The following is a 6,960-nucleotide window of genomic DNA, read 5'->3' as shown; positions in this document are numbered from 1 at the left end:
TTGGCAGTAAACTTGCTGAACTGTACCAAGGAGCTGGAAATTCCAGTTTATACATTGCAACAGGAACATATCATTTGTAGATTTAAATATGATATAAATTCAGAGGTATTTCCTTTAGCCTCTCACCCCTAGAATTCTGTTGAAATTCCAACCACCATGGTGGGATTCAAACCTGGGTCTCATTAGCATTACCCTGGGTCTCTGGATTACTCGTCTGGTGACAATACCACTACAGAACTGCCTCCCCATCTGCATCAAATTGGTTATATCAAAGGTAAGCTGCTGTTGATGTTTCCTATGAAAAGTGCTGTACAAATCCAGGTTGTTACAGAAATGAATCTTTATTTTGCAGGAGCTTAAAACACAAAACAAATTTAGCTTAATTTTAAAAAGTTCAAGACTTGTTGGCTATGCTACACAAATAGCAAAACACTTTAATAAAAATTAAATACATTACTCATTAGCCTGTCCTCACGTATTCATACAATCTGGACTCCCGTTTGTATAAACAAACTGGATTCCCATATGTATAAGCAAGTCAAGCTCTGAACAAAACCAAAATGCACAGTATCAATTTAACAATTATGTAGTTTTACAAAAGGGTGGCTCTTACAAAAATAATGTCCAATGTCAAATTATTTTCGCAATGATTGCAAATAACCATTTTCAAAGGAAATGAAAAACATATTTATTTAAACCAGAGAACAAAAGTAGTAAGACACAGAGCACATTCACTTAAAAGTTTTTAAACTAAATTAGCTACAAGCCAACAGGTTAGATAAAAACAGACACACTAAACATAAATCCTGAGTACGAACTATCATACATTTTCACCTAGCCTTTTTCTGGTCTATAAAAGTAGTTCAGAATGCTCTTTTGTCATTTGTTCCAATATGCCCAGAAATAGGCTATACTTTACAGTAATATTAGTATAAATGTTTCAAAACAGTACATTAGCTCAACCAGAGCTCGCAAGAAAGCACTTTCACAGCAGATTTCCCAATAAGGTAAAAAATATTGCACAGAAGCAATCACATTTCTTCTGGTCCTAAGAGAATGAATCAATGAAAACATTAAAGAAAACATTCAACATTGGACTGTTATAAAACTACTTTGATAAGTAACAAAGACTCAAATCACAAGCACACCATACCTAATGTTGATCCTATAAGTTCATAAGCTCCAGCAGCTTTTGGACAAAGTCCTTTCTCCTTTCCAAATTGCCCATACCACAAATATCATACACAAAGGTGTATACTTGCAGGTTTCTACAAATGGGGAGACAGTGGTTTAGTGGTAATATCGCTGGATGAGTAATCCAGGGACCCAGGTTCTGGGTTGACCTGCCAAGTTCAAATTCCATCATGACTATGTGGGTGATTCTATGGCTGTTAATGAGGCAGAGATTTGTGCCTGAAAATCAGATTGTTTGAGTTTTTGCACACGTTTGTGTCAGTCTGTTTATCTGTGAGTGGGAGAGCGTGTGCGCGGCTGCATGTGTGTGTATTATGAAGAAAAAGATTTGCATTCAGGACCTCACGATGGCCCAGAGTGGTTTATGAAGTAACCTTTTGAAGTGTGGCCACCGTTGTAATGCAGAAAGCGCAGCAGCCAATTTACACACAGCAAGACCCCACATTCTGCAATACGATAGTAGAAAAGAAACATAGAAAAAAGAGGAGGCCATTCGGCCCTTCAAGCCTGCTCTGCCATTCATTATGAACATGGCGAATATCCAGATCAATAGCCTAATCCCACTTTCTCCCACATCCTTTGATCCTCTTCGGCCTAAGTGCTATATCTAACTGCTTCTTGAAACCATACAATGTTTTGCACTCAATTACTTCCTGTGGTAATGAATTCCACAGGCTCACCAGTCTCTGGGTGAAGAAATTTCTCCTAATCTCTATCCTAAATGGTCTATCCCGTATCCTCGGACTGTGACCCCTGGTTCTGGACACACCAACCATCGTGAACATCCTTCCTGCATCTACCCTGTCCAGTCCTGTCAGTATTTTATAGGTTATGAGATCCTCTCTCATTCTTCTGAAATCCAGCGAATACAATCCATCCTATTCAATCTCTCCTCGTACGTCAGCCCTGCCGTCCCAGAAATCAGTCTGGTAAACCTTTGCTGCACTCCCTCTATAGCTAGAACATCTTTCCTCAGATAAGGAGACCAAAACTGCACACAATATTCCAGGAGTGGTCTCACCAAGGCCCTCTATAATTGCAGCAAGACATCCCTGCTCCTATACTCAAATCCTCACGCAATGAAGGCCAGCATACCATTTGCCTTCTTTACTGCCTGCTGTACCTGAATGCTTACCTTCAGTGACTGGTGCATGAAGACACCCAGATCTCGTTGCACGTTTCCCTCTCCAAATTTATGGCCACGCAGATAATAGTCTGCCTTCTTGTTTTTGCTACCAAAGTGGATAACCTCGCATTTATCCAAATTGTACGGAATCTACCATTTATTTTCCCACTCACTCAACTTGTCCAAATAACACTGAAGGACCTCTGCGACTTCCTCACAGCTCACCCTCCCACCCAACTTGGTGTCGTCTGCAAATTTGGAGATATGACATTTTATTCTCTCATCTAAATCATTAATATATATATTGTGATTTGCTGGGGTCCTAGCACCTATCCCTGCGGTAACCCACTAGTCACTGCCTGTCAATTTGAAAAAGACCCATTAATCCCTACTCGTTGTTTCCTGTTTGCCAACCAATTTTCTATCCATCTCAATACACTACCCCCAATCCCATGACCCAGATCATCTGTTTTTAGTGATGTATAATGGACTGGGGTGGGCACAGTAAGAAGTCATGTAGGTGGAGGGATCAATATTGGCCCCCAGCCTGGAATCTTTTACACCCACCCAAGGGGCAGAAGGGGAGGGGGGGGGGGGGGGGGGGGGGGGGGGTCTTTGTTTGATGTCTCATCTTGAAAGACAGCACCTCCAACAGGGAGATGGCCCTTCAGTACTGGCGAGAGCTGGGCATCTTTCAGGCCCCCCTTTATGCCCTCTCCTCGTCGGTGGATTGATAGGCCTCGGTTGTGTGTTCACATCTCTGGAGTGGGGATTGAATCCTCGACCTTCTAGCTCTTGACAGGAGAAAATGCGACACTGAGCTATGGCTAACACGGTGGTAAAGTGGCCATAGTGGGTGGAGGGAAGGATGTGCGGTCAAATTAACATTTGTATCCAAGTTCATATGACACACGAGCACCAGAGCACAGCAGGTACCCCTGGCACCGGTTGGCATGGAGGGCAAGAGATGAGCCGGCATCCGGAAGGATGTGAAGTCATTGGAGATTGCAGAAAAAAGTCATGGCGATGATTCCAAGGATGAGGAACTTCATTTATGACATATTTGAGACATTGGAGAAAAGAAGGCGGAAAGCATTTTGGATAGAGGTGTTCAAAATCATGAGGGATCTGGACAGATCAGATAGGGAGAAACTATTCTCGCTCGTGAAATGATCGTGAATGAGAGGGCACAGATTTAAGTTAATTAGTAAAAGGAGCGAAAAGGTGCTTTATCTGAGTGTGGTGGAGGCAGATTCAAACGATGCTACGAAAAATGAATTAGGACGGTTATCTGAAAAGGAAGAATGTGTAGGGTAGAGGGAAATGGCACGTGGGAAAATTGTTCATTTGGAGAGACGGGCAGACATGATGGACTGAATGGCTTCCTTCTGCACAGTAATGATTCTGTGACAGCTAGTAAAATTTAAATTCAATTAATAAAATCCAGAATTGAAAGCTGCTCTCAATAGTGGTGGCCATAAAACTATTGTAGGTTGTCGTAAAAACCCATCTGATTCACGAATGCCCTTTAGGGAAGGAAATCTGTTATATGTCTCAAGGTGAGACGAAAGTTAGGGAGATGGTTATCTTGGGTCATTTTCCACATCCTGGTGGCCAGTTAAAGTTACACTGGCAGAGTTATGTAATATTTAACTTATTAGAAATAAATCAACTGATCATTAACAATATAATGCTCTTAGATCGAAGAGGGGACGTGGGCAGATGCCCTAGGGAGGGTGAACTCTTCCTCTTGGTGCGCGAGGCTCAGCCTCATACAGTTTAAGGTGCTGCACAGGGCACACATGACTGGGACAAGGATGAGCAGGTTCTTTGGGGGTGAGGACAGGTGTGTTAGGTGCTCAGGGAGCCCAGCAAATCACACCCATATGTTCTGGGCATGCCCAGCGCTGGAGGAATTTTGGAAGGGCGTAGCAAGGACGGTGTCGAGGGTGGTAGGATCCAGGGTCAAACCGGGCTGGGGGCTCGCAATATTTGGAGTGGCAGAGGAGCCGGGAGTGCAGTAGGCGAAAGAGGCTGGAATTCTGGCCTTTGCGTCCCTGGTAGCCCGATGAAGGATTCTCCTTCAGTGGAAAGATACGAGGCCCCCAAGCGTGGAATCCTGGATCAGTGATATGGCAGGGTTCATTAAATTGGAGAGGGTGAAATTCGCCTTGAGAGGGTCGGTACAAGGGTTCTTTAGGCGGTGGCAACCGTTCTTAGACTTTCTGGCAGAACGCTAGACATTGGTCAATGGCAGCAGCAGCTTGGGGGGTGGGGTGGGGGGGGGTTACTTTATTTTTGTTTATGTTACTTACACTGGAAGGGTCTGAGGGGGTGTATACACCTGTTGTCTTAAGTCAGGGTGTTAATGTTAATTTATTATTTAGGTACGGGGGGGGGGGGGGGGGGGGGGGGGGGGGCGCGGGGGGGGAGGGAGGGGTTGGAGGGGTTTGGGGGTTGCTTTTTTAGATTGTGTTTTGTACTTAACCCTGTTGGGTTCTTTTTTCTTTCTCATTTTGTTATTGATATTTTATGAAAACCTTTAATAAAAATTATTTTAAAAAAACAAAATATAATGCTCTTGAATAATCAATACCTGTAATAGAGTTAAACCAGTCCTTTATCTGCTAATGGAATGTTATGTTTTTTTTTAAAGGCGTAACTTTGTCTAATTCACTTTCATAATTTCTTGCTCTTTGTATTTTGGTGATCCAGTGCTTCATGGTCCATGTGGCTGGGACATTGGTTACCGAGAACTGTAAGAAACCTATACTTATTTTGAAGTTCAGAGTTGGGGAACTCCATTCCGAATTATCCTCGGACCTTCTGCGCATGCGCCAGCTGGGAACTGGTTGTACCTGCGCAGTTCGGTTATTTTTCGTTCTTCATGCCGAGGACTGGCCCTGCGTGCCTGCACAGAAGAGAGAAAGCACAACGGTGTGAAAACTCAGATCGGGTGACATTGTTGAGTAAATGTCCTGGGGATTGGTACCAAACCAGGGAGGGGACAGGGAGAGGTCACAAATGGTATTCCCATCTTAAGGGACAGTTTAACAGGATCTATGGGCGGCGTGGTAGCACAGTGGTTAGCACTGTTGCTGCACAGCGCCAGGGTTCCAAGTTCGATTCCTGGCTTGGGTCACTGTATGCGGAGCCTACATATTCTCAGTTTGTCTGCGTGGGTTTCCTCCAGGTGCTCCAGTTTACTCCCACAAGTCCCGAAAGACGTGATGTTAGGTAATTTGGACATTCTGAATTCTCCCTCCGTGTACCTGAACAGGCCCTGGAATTTAGCGACTAGAGGCTATTTGCGGTAACTTCATTGCAGTGTTAATGTAAGCCTACTTGTGACAATAAAGATTACTATTGTGACCCCCAAGTTAGGCTCCAAATTAAAGAGCGAGCTGCGGGGAAGGGGGCGCGGACCTTCTAGTTGAATGGGCACAATTTGAGAAAGCAGCTGAAGGTTGTTGACACTGCCCTGTTGACCATTGGGGCAAAGAATCCCTTTTGGAACAATGGCATTCTGCTTGGCAGTGCCAAATATTTGAAATTGTGCTCGTAAAGTGAAGTTTGTGTAGTCAGAGGACCCAGGAAGATGGAATCTCCAAATGAGAGATCGCAACCCTGCAAGGTGGAGTCATTGTTGAAACAGTCTGAGTGGAACGACTTCTGAAGAGAATTCCAAAGCAATGTCTTCAAAAGGTGAAGCTAGGAATATAGTGATAAAGACAGTTTCAGTAATATTGGTTGGCTCACAATGTGCAAAATGTGCAAGATGGGTTGAGAAATCCTTGGAATTAGGTTTTGTCATATCTGTCATCTATTGTGCAGTGTTGTGTTCAACTACACTGCCTATTAATCACATATACTCTAACATTCAGGATAAGTATGAGGTACAAGATAGATATTGTAAATTGTTTTATCTTTCTAAAGTTAGACAGTAAAGTTTGTTTTTGTTTGTTTGTTCAAAACCCATGGAATCGTGTGGCTTTATTCACTTAGTAAGCATATGAATCTCAAAATTTACTTTAAACAAAACATTATTGGTCCCTAACCAGATCAACCCCCCCCCCCCCCGCCCCCGCCCCGCCGCCCCCCCCCCGCCCCCGCCCCCCCCCCGCCCGCCCCCCCCCCCCGCCCGCCCCCGCCCCCCCCCCCGCCCCCGCCCGCCCCCCGCCCCCCCCCCGCCCCCCCCGCCCCCGCCCCGCCCCCCCCCCCGCCCCCCCCCGCCGCCCCCCCCCCCGCGCCCCCCGCCCCGCCCCCGCCCCCCCCCCCGCCCCCGCCCCCCGCCCCCCCCCCCCGGCCCCAGGGTCCTACCAAGGATCATAACAGAACAAATAAAAGTATTTTCCCAAAAGTAGAAAATACTTGGGAGGATCAGGAAACATTTAATTCTTTCATGTGCGTTAAAGTGTGTTTCTGCTCACAAAGTTCAACTAGTAAAAAGGATTCCAGTCATATGGTGTTTTAGACAAAATCCATGGACATTTTTCAACTATGAAGAAGCAAAGTTTTATCTTTTGATAGTAACCCTTCAGAAGACAGCTTTGTACTGTCCCTGACATTACATTCTGGAAGAGTCTCTGCTTGAATGATTTGATTAGCAGTTAATAATAATCTTTATTAATGTCACAAGT

The 6,960-nt window shown here is 44.8% G+C and overlaps 1 long non-coding RNA gene across 1 annotated transcript; it reads right to left on the bottom strand.

Moving 5' to 3' along the window:
- Positions 1–322: 322 nt before the first annotated feature.
- LOC140408895 (uncharacterized) lies at positions 323–5,454 on the bottom strand. The gene is made up of 2 exons (XR_011940233.1): positions 4,917–5,454; positions 323–1,048 (listed from the first exon to the last, which is right to left on the bottom strand). It is a non-coding gene; the product is annotated as an uncharacterized lncRNA (long non-coding RNA).
- Between the last annotated feature and the right edge of the window lie 1,506 nt (positions 5,455–6,960).

This window comes from Scyliorhinus torazame, chromosome 1 (genome assembly GCF_047496885.1).
Source record: "Scyliorhinus torazame isolate Kashiwa2021f chromosome 1, sScyTor2.1, whole genome shotgun sequence".
Lineage (NCBI taxonomy): Eukaryota > Metazoa > Chordata > Chondrichthyes > Carcharhiniformes > Scyliorhinidae > Scyliorhinus > Scyliorhinus torazame.
The sequence above is the reverse complement of the archived record's forward strand: the minus strand, read 5'-3'. Positions and strand labels throughout refer to the sequence as shown.